Consider the following 14,977-nt stretch of genomic DNA (forward strand, 5'->3'; position numbering starts at 1 on the left):
TCTTGCTTATCTTCTTGCATCTGGACACTCTAGGAATCAAGTCATTTTCTGATTCTTTCCTTTGACCTTTGTTTTTCATGCCCATTAGCTTACCCTGGAGACAGCTGGCTAGTCTTGGTGTTAGTTTTTGTTTAATTTTAATAGGTGACATATAAGGAAGTCTGGGATTCCCCCAGTGACTTGACCTCCCAGGGCCTAAGCATTGGAGGGTTGGACAAGGAAGCTCCACATGTGAACTTCTGAGATAATCAGATTTTGACCCACACAGTAGGCAAGTCAGGGAATCCCCATCAGTCCTATTCCGGCAACATCACCTTGTGGACCCAGAACTGTGGTGCCTCTGCTTCTGCGGTAATCAGATTATTTATAGGATGGGTCACTTTTCTTGTAAATACTTAAATCATAAAAGATTTCAACACTAATAGACAATGTAGCATAATGGTTAGAAACTGCAACTCGAACGAGGCGATCTGTACTTACATTTTGGTTTTGCCACTTCTGTCTGTGTAACAATGGCCAGTTAAGAAACCTTATGTGCCTCAGTTTCTCCATCTATAAGGTAGTGATAATAATAGAACTATCTTAAATGATTTTGTGAAGATTAAATAGGTGAAATACATGTGATGTATTTAGAACTGCAGATGGCAAATGTAAACACTCTGGATTGTTTGTTATAATAATGACTCCTTCTGAGGGAGACCCAATCGTGTATTTAGTACAATATGATTTTTTGAATGAGCCTGTGCTGTGAATCAGCTACTACTCATTTCCATAAGGAAGAAGGAAAAAATTATAAGTCTGGAAAGAAAACTTTCTTAGGGTACTCTCTGTGGAATCTTCATCACTTTTCAAGTAAAAATGACTGATAGCCACCTATCCCACAATATATTTTTAATTAAATAAGCAACTATCTGACGTATTTCCTTGCACAAAAATAAGCAATCCAAAGTAAAATTTAGCTATATATTGAAAATTATATTTTGGCTTAGAATAGGTATTAGTTATACTGTATCTTCTATAAAAATAAACTCAGAATATCTTGTTTGAGGAAGGATTTTACTTTTTCAAATTATGGAACAGGTACAGGTTTAAGAATATTTGAGCCTTCATAAAGACAAATTTTTACCTTGCATGATGACTAGAAATAAGACTGTTCCATTCTTTCCCAATTTTTTAAAAAAAGTATTTATTTACTTTTGAGAGAGAGAGAGAGAGGGAAAGAGAGAGACAGAGACACTGAGCAGGGGAGGGGCAGAGAGAAGGAGACAGAGGATCCCAAGCCGGCTCTACACTATCAGTGCAGAGCCCAAAGCGGGGCTCGATCCCACAAACTGTGAGATCATGACCTGACCTGAAATCAAGGGTTGGACGCTTAACCGACTGAGCCACCCAGGCACCCCTCATTGTTTCCCAAATTAATCCAAGTTGCTCAGCAGACAAACAAGGGAGAACAAGGAGATTTGGGCTTATCTAATTGCCTTTAGCCCATTCTTTTTTCAGTGATGTTCTGTACTGCAGCTCAAAATGCGTTTGGATCTTGCTAAATCATTTCTCAGTGTTTGTATTTATCCATCGTGGGAACTGCACCATTTTAAAATTAGCTAGCTTTATGTCATTTTCTCCCTCTCATCCTACTTAAATGCCCACTGGGATGATAGATTTCAAATTGAGTTAAACAAAAGATACCCAGTTAATACCCATGGAGATTCTTTTTTAACTTATGTGCTTTTACAGTTGCTGTTTGCTTGATGTCAGCAATATTTTTAAGGTTTGAAAAGTATACCATTCACGATAATTCTCTACCATTATCCTTGAGATTATTAATAGAAGCAGGAGAGATAAATTTAATGTTTTCATTAAAAAAAAAAAAAAAGAAACCAAACTTCTGCACATGAGGCTATATCTCTGTCATTGTTTTTCTCAGTGCTCTTACTGCTTAAGATGGAGGAAGAAATACCTTACTGGAAAGGAAGGTGAAAAGTGAGTAAATAAGAGATTGATGGGGTAATTCTACTTTTCATTGATCAGTGACCCGTAGAAGCCTCTAAGGCACAAGGACTTACATACCAAAGGAGAGATGGGGCACCCCAACCTGGCCCATGACTGGGAAGATAGTTGAAGCAGTCTTATAAGCACCCTTAGCTTAGACTTCCAATAGCTTAAACTGTGGAAACTGGGGCATCAGAACAGGTGAAGAATTGAGACAAGCTCAGTTTAGAAAATAAAAACAATTAGAAAAATACTTTTTGTTAACATTCAGAAGAGAAGCAGCATAGAAAACTTAAAGCTAGGTATGCGCACCTCCATTACCCCCCATACACATGCATACCAAAAAAGGAATGCAATACATGAATTAGTCAAGCTAATAAGTATGTGGAATTTAGAAATTCTTCTCATGTGTTTTAAAAGGAGATAGAAATGACCTCTATTACACTTTCTGTTAATCGTCTAAAATTATTTAATCAAGAATTTTGTTTAACAGAACATGTTCAAACATACATATAACTAATCTAAGTCATTAATACCTCTTACTAGAGATGAGACAGAATTACAAGTATAGTCAAATTTCCTGTTCTAGGAAGAAAGCTGAATGCTGTAAGCAGTAAGTAGGATGACTTTTCCCATATATATGCTAACTTATCTAAATTGCACTTAATTTTTATAGGGGTGCCTTCTCAGAAAGTCTGACTAACCTAATAGAGGAATATTGACTTATATTTGCATTTTCCTTCTCCCTAAAAACAGTTGAGGCAGTTTAAAACACATATACAAAATAGTAAAGCATTTAAAAATATTTAAAGCACCAGAATTAGAGCTAGAAGTAGAAAATTTGATCCATAAAAACAAGAGGTGATCATCACTAGTGGTGAACCACATGCACACCATCTCTGCCTCTGACATTTCTGGATGCAGCCAGAGAACAGAGAAGTCCTCAAGCTCTTATGATATGAAGCACAAATGCTCTGAGAAAGATAGATGAAGAATCTGAGGATAATGGCCTCAAGCAGAGTTTTTTCAACAAATGCAAAAGTGTGCTTTTTTAATGTGGTGTTTTATGACTACAACCTTTGATAGAAGCAGACCCAAGGTAAAGTTTCACTGATTGAAGATGATTTCCATGCTGGGAATGAGATGAGGAAGAAAGGTTACTTAGTACAATCCCATGCATACAGACTTCAAAAGAGCTAGTATAGCTGGGAAGTGAATGAAAAAGAATCACCCTTTAAATTTATTTTCTAAATATGTGTTCTTTGGTCAGATACTAAAAATTAGAATACCCCAGAGCCCTTTGACTGGAGATATCAAATATACCATGAGCTAGGTTAAGTGAAAAGAGATCTAAGAATGTCCCAGACAGGGCCACAGTGGAAATATGGGGGCGTAAATGAGGCTAGGCTTCAAAAAGAATTGAAACAAGAAACCAGAAAGGTCTTGAAATGAAAGATAACCAATCTCTTTCTTGGTCTACACAGCCACTCGCTTCTGTTTCTTCTCGCCTAGGATCAGATTTACCTATGCATATGTTCATTTAGGAAAATAAATCTATCTGCCTCACGGCTTGTAGATTCATATTTCCCCATGATTTCAACCATGCACCAAGACCACCAGAATGACTATGAATCCTAATTCCAAATTCCTGGAAGAAATATCATGGTTTGGCCCAATATGAGTCAGGTCTCCATTCCTAATCCAATTCATGCAGGTAGGGACCAGAGAGAGAGGCAGTTTTCAGAGATAGAGCTTAATAGATACCCGTTCAGTATCCCACTAAGATACTTAGTATCTTAGTATTCTTACTAAGATTACTTACTAAAAATTTTGAGCTAAGTCTTTAATGAGAGCTTAGAATGTGTTTTCTCTATTTTCACACTGATAGATGGTACAAATGCTTCAAAAATAAGGTGAAGAGTGGCTCATTGGTTAAGTGATTGACTCTTGATTTCAGCTCAGGTCATGATCTCGTGGTTTGTGGGTTCAAGCCCCACACAGGGCTCTGCGCTGATAGCATGCAGAGCCTGCTTGGGATTCTCTGTCTCCCTGTCTCTCTGCCCCTCTCCTGCTTTCTCTCTTTCAAAATAAATAAATAAACATAAAAAAATAAGGTGAAGAAGTACAGAAATAATTCCACTATTAAAGCTGAGACAACCAACCAATATTTTTTCCCATCCTTACATTTGCACTGAAATGAGCTGGAGGCGAAGCAAAGATTGTCCTTAGGAAGCAGAGTTGAATCTGCTCCAACAATTAGGCATACTCTAGATTGAAAGCCCACAGTTCCACACCACTGGATACTGTGAAAAAAGATGATTCTGGCCTGGAAAATTTTCAAAGCAGGTGTTCAAAGTCATCAAAAAGAAACCCGAGGAGCAATGCTCCCATGGAAAAAGTTATATTGAACCACATATTTTTGCAGCAAGCCTTCTAGGATAAGTTATGGAAAAAGTATACTTGTAAAAAATGGACTAGGTTGTCTTCTTTTGTAGAGTTTTTATCAATTGCCTTTTGTGTGCCAAAGAAAATGATTTTAATTTTGATAAAGTTGATGATGTTCAATCCCTTCTAGCAGCGGTAGGATGGTAGAATTATTTGTATCCAGAAATCAATTCTAGTTATTGAAAATTAAATCCATATTATCAGCATATAGAAAGAGGCATATATTACTATCTAACAATATAGCACATGCCAGTTTGTCTATAATCAATATCATATGCAGATATTAGTGTAAAAGATGAATAAATAAAACATGACACTTTTTTTATATTACATGAACTTGTGAAAGAGTATGTCAGGAATTTTTTCCCCTTTAGTTCATTTTTAAAGAGGTATTTACTCCACAGTTTCAGAATAATAATACTAAGTTTCAGTTTTGAGTTAAGTTGATTCCCTGAGCAATAAAGCCAAAATTTAGTGAAAAATCTACAGGCAAAGCAAACAATCTTATTTTCTTGAAAATATAATATTAATAAGTTATGGTATAATTCGGTGCATAAAACAAAATATTATGCAAAATTTAACTGGGAGATCTAACACATAATTTAAGGGAAATCATAACATAAATAATAAAGGAGACATTAAGAAAATTGATTGATCTATCGTTTTGTGGAACAACAAGTTTGGCTCTTTTTAAAATAGAGTAAGCTTGGGACACCTGGGTGGGTCAGTCAGTTAAGCATCTGACTGGCTCAGGTCATGATCTTGTGGTTTGTGGGTTCGAGCCCCACATCAGGTTCTGTGCTGACAGCTCAGAGCCTGGAGCCTGCTTCGGATTCTGTGTCTCCCTCCCTCTCTGCTCCTCCCCTGCTCGTGCTCTCTCTCTCTCTCTCTCTCTCTGTCTCTGAACAGTAAATAAACATTTAAAAAATTAAAAAAATAATACTAATAAAGTAGAGTAGGCTCTCTCTGAATCTCTCCAGAAGTGATTGCAGTGATCAGTTAGAAGCTGAGGTAGTTTGGTTGTTAGAGCAGAGGCCTCAAAAGGTTTCAAGCAATGATGCAACAGCTTCCTTGAGAACTTGCTTTCAGGGGATAATCAAATGAGTTTTGGCATAGGAATAGCAGGTCCCTGTTGGTTGCCTGTGATCTAAATTATTTGGGGCACCGTGTTTGAGTCCATAAAGCTAAGACAAATTGCCCTCCACCCCCAACATTGTTGGTTTCTATGCTTCTGTAAAGATTTCTACTGAAGCCATGTAAGAGACAACTGTACCCTAAATGTGCTTTAACATTAACTGTGAAGGTTAAGTAAAGATCTTCACAGGAATTTGTTTAGCTCCAGATTTGGTGGCAATGGGTTCATAATTAGATGGCTTAAAGTGGGCAGATTCCTCCATAATCTGATTTTAACATGCTGTCTCACTAAAGTTGCAAGAAATGTCTGTTCATTTGTTTTTATTTTTGGTCTGTTTGTGTTTACATCTATGAAGTTTTTATTAAATCAATACATGAGATCCATTAAATGTAAGATAGACAGGACTGATTTCACCCTGAACCAATCAATCAATTGAAGAAAAAGAAAATGGACTCTCTCCAAGCAGAGCATTTGGTTTTCTTTTTATAAAAATGGCTGTTTTATAAACAGAACCCTCCCCGCCCCCCGCCTCATTTTGCTTTATCTTTTCAATTTCATTCATCCAGTTATGGGGGCAAACAGACTCAGAAGTCTGTTCAACATAGAAAAAAAATGTAAATAGTAAATGGAGATTAATAGCATCTAACTTAAGCAACATAATAAGCATTGAGAGGTTTTTAGTAGTTAATTTGGGAATATAAAGATCCACTTATCCTCTCTTTCCCTCGTTATAGGATATGCGTATAGACAAACACTGACAAACTCTCTCCTCTTTGTTTCATTTTAGTAAGTAGGACTCTCAACTTTAAGTGATGAAGTCCCAACTGGTTTAGTGAAAAGTGAGACTATTACTTTAAGTAAAGAAAGTCAAGGTATAGTGTGAGATTCAGGCCAAATCCAGGCTCCAAACATGTCCTCATTTTATTGTCTGATAGTTTCTTCCCATATATTTGCAAGAGTTTATATCCCCAGTAAAAATTGCAATTTTGAGTAAACTCACATCTCCTTCTATTCTACTCATGAGAAAAAACTAAGCACACTGAATGAGGTCACTATATTTTCACGATCCATTCTATCTACCTTCCTATTCTATATCCTCTTGGTTCTATTCTGCTTCAAAGTACATGTAAAATCTCTGGAAGATGCTGTGGTTTCATGTGTCCATACATGTGATGTCATTTCTTCACACTAGAATGTCCCAATGTCTACTTGTCACTTTGGTTACTTGCCAATTTCTTCTAACCCTTTCAGATTTAGCTCAAGAATCACCTCCTTTATAAACCTTCCTTCTCTTCTTTCTGCCGAGATTATCACTCTCCTACTCTTCCCTCATGACCCTCACTCGTACTTCCATTTTAGCAACAGTTTCACTCTATTACAGTTATCTATCACCCTCACTAAAGAGAAACTACTCTGAGGATTGGAAACCAGGCTTAAGTCTTCTTTGTCTCCCCAATCCCTACATCACAGTGTTTGGCACATTCTAAATATTTTTTTAAAGTTTGTTTATTTTTAAGAGAGAGAGATAGAGCACAAATGGGGGAGAGGCAGAGAGAGGAAGACACAGAATCTGAAGCAGGCTCCAAGCTCTGAGCTTTCAGCACAGAGCCCGATGTGGGGCTCAAACTCACGAAACTGTGAGATCATGACCTGAACCGAAGTCGGTCGCTTAACCGACTAAGCCACCCAGGCGGCCCATGGCACGTTCTAAATGATTAGTATTTTTTGTTGTTTTTGAGTGAATAATGAGTTGATGAATGAGAATTCACTCAAGAAATTTTCTAGAACTTTTTCTAAATAATAAATGTATGCTTTTTATCAGGATTTTTTTTACATATTTTCTATGAAAAATATTCTTTTTTTATAAGTTTATTTATTTTGAAAGAGAGAGAGAGCAGGGAAGGGGGAGAGAGAGAGAAAAAAAAATCAAGCAGGTTCTGCATCATCAGCATGGAGCCCAACACGGGGCTCAATCCCCTGAACCATGAGATCATAACCTGAGCTGAGATCAAGAGTTGGATGCTTAATCGACTGAGCCACCCAGGTGCCCCTATGAAAACTAGATCCTAAATAAACCTTTGAGTTTAGCCTTATGAAATATGTGATCCCTAATGGCTATACATTTACTGACAAAGCTACTTACCTCAAGCCACACTGTTATACAGAGAAGTTATAACCTCAAGTGCATAAGTATGATTACCAATATGCAAATGCTATTAATAACATGGTACATGTTGAATAGTCTTTTGAAATTGAACATCATTGGTTCCAGGGAATTTTTGAAATTTTTAAGGAAATTCTATTGTACACTGGATCTTTAAAAAATGAAATATGTATGTATAAAGGCGTAAGTATTTCATTTACAAAATATGTTATCAAAGACCTTCTCAACTGCATGTAACAATACGAAATACAGACAATTACAAATTAAATCCCGACATTTAGAATGTTAACAATAGTTCCAGGTGTTTAAATGCCTCAGTCACTTTTCTCTGTTCTTTGATATTTGTCACATGAAGCCTACCTGTCAAGGCATCTTGACCATTTATTAATGCACACAAGAATCTTAAGAGAGAGAGAGAGACAAAAAGTGTTTCATCATGCTGCACTATGCTTCTGCTTCTGCCTCCCCATCAAGTTTTACCAAACTCACATTTTCCAATTATCCCTGTGTCATTTGGCATTTTTATCTGACAAGTAAATTAAGGTCATCAAGAAGAATGAAACTTGAAATCTTCTGTGTCCCAATGTAGCCACAGTTTGACGTACTGAACTGCATTGTTTCTGGAGAATTGGCAGACCAGAGAAAGAAAGCACAGTGGTGCAATCACTTTCTAAAAAAAATATAGTCCCTGCTAAAGGTTCCTACTTCAATAGATATGATCCATGAGGCTTTTTTTCAATTCCAACTGAGAATTTAGTAACTGGCTTACTTGAGTGGAACAGAGAATCTCTTGTCATTCTCCCTCTCTCCCTCTCTTCTCTCCCCCCGCCCCTCATCTTAGAGGTTATTTTTCCTCTTGGTAAATGGCGTCAAATATTGAATAAATGTAAAAGAAACATGCTAATACAATACCATGCCAATACCTTCCTTATTATAAATAATAAATGAAATATTTATTTCATTCAAAGCCTACGCAGGGGTATTTGAATAAAAAAGTTAATTCACAGGGGCACCTGGGTGTCTCAGTTGGTTGAGCGTCGGACTTTGCCTAAGGTGATGATCCCACAGTTAATGAGTTTGAGCTGGCGTCAGGCTCACCGCTGTCAGCAGGAAGCCCACTCGGATCTTCTGACCACCTCTCTCTCTGCCCTTCCCCCGCTGGTGCTCTCTATCTCAAAAATAAATAAACACTAAAAAATTTTTTTTTTAATTTTTTTCAACGTTTATTTATTTTTGGGACAGAGAGACAGAGCATGAACGGGGGAGGGGCAGAGAGAGAGGGAGACACAGAATCGGAAACAGGCTCCAGGCTCTGAGCCATCAGCCCAGATCCTGACGCGGGGCTCGAACTCACGGACCGCGAGATCCTGACCTGGCTGAAGTCGGACGCTTAACCGACTGCGCCACCCAGGCGCCCCACACTAAAAAAAAAATTTAACTCACACTATTTTCTTTTTGTTTATTATTTATTTATTTATTTATTTATTTATTTATTTATTTATTTATTCAATATATGAAGTTTATTGTCAAATTGGTTTCCATACAACACCCAGTGCTCATCCCAAAAGATGCCCTCCTCAATACCCATCACCCACCCTTCCCTCCCTCCCACCCCCCATCAACCCTCAGTTTGTTCTCAGTTTTTAAGAGTCTATTATGCTTTGGCTCTCTTCCACTCTAACCTCTTTTTTTTTTCCTTCCCTTCCCCCATGGGTTTCTGTTAAGTTTATAGCACACTATTTTCTATTCACTTATCTCTGAACATATTATATATCAAAATACAAGTGTGGAAGGATCATTTATGTAACTAGAACACTTTTAAGCATGAGCATTACCAAATGCGTCTTATATGAAAACTCTTCTTTAGCCAGGGCATTTAATCCTTATGTCTAGAATGCATTATTTATCTCTTCTTCAGGAAAAATATATATTTATTAATTTCTAGTCTGTGTAAGGTGCTCTACTAATCCCATGTGATATAGTAAGTTGAAAGATATTATTTATGCCCTCAAGAAGCTTATCATGTAGTTGAAATGAGCCCCAACCCCTGAAATCATCAGAAATCAAATCATTTTTGATAGTTGAAATTTTCAGACATAAGTTTGGTCTTAAAAGTATTATTTTTACTATTTATTGTTAAATATTTTGCAGAGACATACTTTTCTAATCATGCACCCACAGACTCTTGCCCTTTTAAATAAAATATCTTGGACATAACTCAGCATTTTTTATTCACCTTGTATGATCATATTATTGTTTTGAGTTATAACATAGCAAGTCCTTCTGTGTTCCCTGAATTTTACAAGGATGTTTGATCCTAAATTCTTTGCTCCTGAATACTGTATATTTGGGAATGTTATGTCAGCTTTCCATTTTCCCAGTTCTTCTGTCGGTCAGCCTACCAGTGTGCACGTCCATTCAATTCCCTCTCTTCAGATATCTCACCCCTGGCCTCATTTACTTAATTTACTTCTACAATACTGTTTTATGAATTTGGAAATCAATAAACATGTCTGAAGTAAGAGTGTGAGGCATCAAAGCTGTTTCATGGAGTAAACTGTGTGTTCCTTAGTATGTGAACATCTGTCAGATATCTCCTCAGAAGCTCTTTTTGTCCATCTTGCTATTATTCCACTGCATTCCACATAAATGAAGTTGCCATCTAGCTGAATTCAAATACATGTGATAAGATGAGTATAGGAATAATCGGGGGGACAGAAGAGAATGGGGATGAATCTAAGAAATACTTAAAATGTAGTAATGATGGAGCGCCTGGGTAGGTCAGCATCTGACTTTGGCTCAGGTCATGATCTCACAGTTTGTGGGTTTGAGCCCTGTGTCCGGCTGTGTGCTGACAGCCCAGAGCTGGGAGCCTACTTTGGATTCTGTGTCTCCTCTCCCTCTTCCCCTCCCCCATTTGCCCTCTGTCTCTGTCTCTCTGTCTCTGTCTCTGTGTCTCTCTCTCTCTCATAAATAAACTTTTAAAAAATTAAAAAAGTGTAATAATGACAGGATTGATGATTAATGTGAAGGCAAAGGTGAAAACTGTGAGAAGTCTGAGTGCAAAGTTTCAGGCCTGGATATCTCCAGGAATGGTGAACCTCTGCAGTGGGATGACTTTACCCTCTAGGCACTGGGAGAGATTCTGAATAGTTTTAAATATTATTTTGAAGAATAATTATGTGGCCACATAATGTGAGATGGATTGGGAAGAGATACTATAGAAAGACAATTTAATAGACAAATATATAAGCAGCCTAATCCCGTGAAGCTGAACCTGAAATGAGGTTGTTCCAGTGGTAATAAACACAAGATAATATAAGACATGATAAAGATTTGACTCTGGACATGGAGTTGTAGGTGAAGGTAGAATCAAGATGACTGTACGTTTCAAGTCTGGGTAGCCAAGAGAATAACAGCATCATCTACAAAATCACAAGATTATGTTTATCTAAGAGAAATATATCCTCAGCTTTCATTCATATGTCATACTCATATGTCTGTATAACCATATAGTGTTGAGATTTTACAGATTGATTAGTCTTCATTATATATTGCTAAATCTTTATATATGTACCTCATTTCATAGGATTAAACTAATCCTGATTATAGTATATGACCTAAGAGGATTTCCTGTATTGGTTGTCAATAAACCTTAAGATTAATTTCCTGGGTACTATCAATCCATTACATTGTTGAGATGTGTGCTGTGCTTTAAAAAATCATGTTGTTGAAATGATGAGATAATATCATTTGAAATTTTGACATTTCATCAAGAATTGGGAGTCATAAATAAAACATGTGAATATGAAACAAATATATACCACCATTTATTTCCCTGGGCAGCATTTTGAGAAAAACTTTATTCAAAAAAATATGTAACTGCTGTCTTCAATAACTTTAAAAAGATGTTCATAACAGAAAAGAGTTAACTTTAAAAAGCTATTCCACAGAAAATGACACAGCATACAAATAACAGATTTTACTTTGAAATGTAAATATAAACTAGAATAATCTTGATTACAGAGAGACAAAATCATGTCTCTGTAGAAGAAAAATCTTTGGTTAAAAATAGCAAAATTGCTTTTCTCCAATACTTTCCTAAAGACATGAAATTTATTTTTTTCAACCTATTTTTTTAAAGTGTTTGGATTCCAAGTAAAGAACTTCGCTTTTTTCTCCTCTTTAAATAGAAACAACTAAAGCAAACCTCCCTTATAGTGGCATCCTTACTTATGCCAAGCATTGGCTAGGTGCTAAGCTCTAGTTCAGTAACAATTTTGCATCTCTTTTTGCCCCTTAAGGAAGTGTGCCTCTTTCCAAACCGTACGATGAAATAATAATTTCAATATACTTATATTTTTCCAAGACCTTATTCCATTAAGACCTTATTCCATTAAGCAAAAAGACATTTCCAATCAGCTAGTCACAAATAAATTTCATTCCTTACCTGGATTTCACTGTATCTTTTTAAAGACAGGTTTGCTCTCTAGGGAGTTACTTACAGGAGTAAATAATACACATTCTATCCTACCAAACTAATTAGAAATGTGGTGGGGTTTTTTTTTTTTTTGGTTTTTTTTTTTTTGGATTGAAAAATGAACAGATGGTACAAGCAGACAAGTTTTCAATCATGGCAGGGGGATTTGTTAGCTATACTGTACTATTCTGGAATCCATTTGGTAGATGCTGTTATGGTTTGTTTTTCTAAGTGTCCATTTAAATTAATCAGGTCTTTGAGGCCTCTAACCAAGGAGCGACTCCTCTTTCTTCTCCTCTTCCTCCTCCTTCTCTTAACACATTAACAACACAACTTTGAACTGTGCAGATCCACTTACACAACAGATTTTATTTCAATGTTTTTTAATTTTTTTTTTCTGCAAAAAGTGTTATTGTTTTCACTTGGTCCAAGGCTTGGGAGAAGGTTCCAGAGTGGTTAAAAAGCTGCATAGGAGCTGCAGGGAGAGGCTCAGGAAGAAGTCCTGACACCAGGGGGATGCCCTTCAAAGGCCACTAGGCTCTGGAGGCTAATAGTTATGCTTGAGGGTGAGCCTTCCGAAGAGATACTTGCCCTGCCCAGCCTGGGAGCCAGCCAGCCTGTGGAGGTTAGTCAGGTGGTTGCCATCTTCTTGATGAGTTTCACCTCCTCTTCCAGGAAGTGGTTCTACAGGAAGTCACAAGGACAGGGGTATGCAAGGCAGAACCCGGGGCACGCAGATACCACAGGGCATGGTTCAGGTTCTTCTCTGGGACCATGGCAGATTCCATAGCGGCTTCCAAGGTTTTATCCCACTCATCTTGGGACGGTTTCTGCACGTCCTGGAAGAGGACCCGACCATCCCCACTGGTTTTGCATCTTCCAGAGCCCCTCAGCGTCCTCCTGCTTCTCCTAAGCCAGCTTGCTGAAGGGGGCTATGCCCTCTAGAGCCACATTGTCAAGTTGGAAATAGAAGCCCAGAGAGAGGTAGGTGTAGGAGGCCTGCAGACGCATGTTGTCCACCCCGGTGGAATAATTCTGATGAATCTGGGAGTTCATGTTTGATCAGCAATAAAGAGCTAAGCTCAAAAGATGGTGTTGGCTGGTCCCAGAGGCAGATGGTGGCTGAGATTATGGTTTCAAAGGTTGACTGGAAAGGATTTGGAGGGTGACTGGAGGCTGGAGGAAGAAGGGGTGTCCTGGATCTGTTCTGTCCAAACATTGTTGAAATAAGACAGATCCACAAGACCACTCAGAGCATTACCTATTGGCAGATTTTTTACAGTTCTGTAAATGTGTTTTCTCCTCCTTATGATTTTCTTAATAACACTTTCTTTTCTCTAGTTTAATTTATCATAAGAGTACAGTATATAATACATATAACATACAAAATATGTGTTAACCAACTGTTTATGTTATTGGCAAGGCTTCCAGTCAACAGTAGGCTATAACTACTTAACAGTAGTTGAGTTTTGGGGGAATCAAAAGGTATAGGGTGATTTTCAACTGCAGGGATTGGCACTGTAATTCCCACATTTTCCAAGGATCAACTGTATTTCCTAACTGCCACTCTACCGATTTATTGCTAGAGGCTGCTTATTCCTTTCCAGAGCGCCCCACATATCCCTTTTCTAACAGTTCTTTCACTTGTGGTTATTTTTTCATCGTCTATCTTTCCCATGAACTGTAAATCCATGAGGTCAGTAACTGAATCTCCGGTGTTTATCTCAGTGTCTGCCATGTAGTAGGTTCTCAATAAACATTTGTTGAATGAGCTAATGCATTCTTAAACTTATATTCACATTTCTAAGTTTAATCAACTTAACTTGATTAAATGTAGAAGCCTGTACTTTCTAGCACCTCCTGCCTTCTGGAAAGCATTATCTTCAAGCATACAGAATAATTGCATCTTCTGATTAAAATTATGTTGGGTAGACTTATTTCACATACGTATAACTACCTTCAGGGTAAATCTTTACATATGAAGTGGAAGGTGAGGATATGGATAACCCTAGGTCAATCTGGCTTTTTTTTTTTAACCAGAATCACCTAATGCAAATGACAATTCAATCCATTTACTCAAACAAATATTTATTGAGCTACTACTCAATAAATAGGACCTGTATCAGGTCCTATAGGTTGAATACTGTATGAGTTTCAGAGAGCTACTATAGCAGATGACACACACAACAGAAATTTATTCTCTCATAGTTATGGAGACCAAAAGCATACTCTCTCCTAAGGCTCTAGGAGAGAATCCTTCCTTGCCTGTTCTAGGTCTGGTGGCTCCAGGTATTCCTTGGCATGTGGCTCTATAACTCTAATCTCTGCCTCTGTCTTCACATGGACTTCTCTACTTTGTCTTCTATTTTGTCTCTTATAAGGACACTTGTCATTGGATTTGGGCCCACCCAGCTAATACAGGATGAGTAGTAAGTTAAGGAACTTACTTGTACTTGCAAATACTTTTTTTTTGTAGGGGCAGGGAGAGGGTGGAGGGGATGTCATCATTCAAATTACTACAGATACTATAGTGAATAAAGCCCCTCCCCTCATAGAATTTGTAGTCTAATTGAAAAGACAGGTTACAAAAAAAGTGATTTCAGTAAAGCATGATAGAAATGTATTGGTAGAAGTAGTCCAAGAGCTATGGGAACAGAAGTCTGGGGTCCTAATTAAATCTAAACAAGCATAAAAAGCTTCCCAAATGATGTGATGTTCACATAGGAGGATTAAATAGGAATTGGCCATGAAAGAAAGCTTGGCA

The 14,977-nt window shown here is 37.5% G+C and overlaps 1 protein-coding gene and 1 pseudogene across 5 annotated transcripts in view; one reads left to right on the forward strand and one right to left on the reverse strand.

The window, feature by feature from the left end:
- Nucleotides 1-14,977, forward strand: part of EPHA6 (EPH receptor A6) — an 854,316-nt gene that overhangs the window by 588,702 nt on the left and 250,637 nt on the right. The gene's annotated exons all lie outside the window — the stretch shown is intronic.
- LOC109491629 lies at nt 12,761-13,269 on the reverse strand (annotated as a pseudogene).

Source organism: Felis catus, chromosome C2, assembly GCF_018350175.1.
Source record: "Felis catus isolate Fca126 chromosome C2, F.catus_Fca126_mat1.0, whole genome shotgun sequence".
Classification (NCBI taxonomy): domain Eukaryota; kingdom Metazoa; phylum Chordata; class Mammalia; order Carnivora; family Felidae; genus Felis; species Felis catus.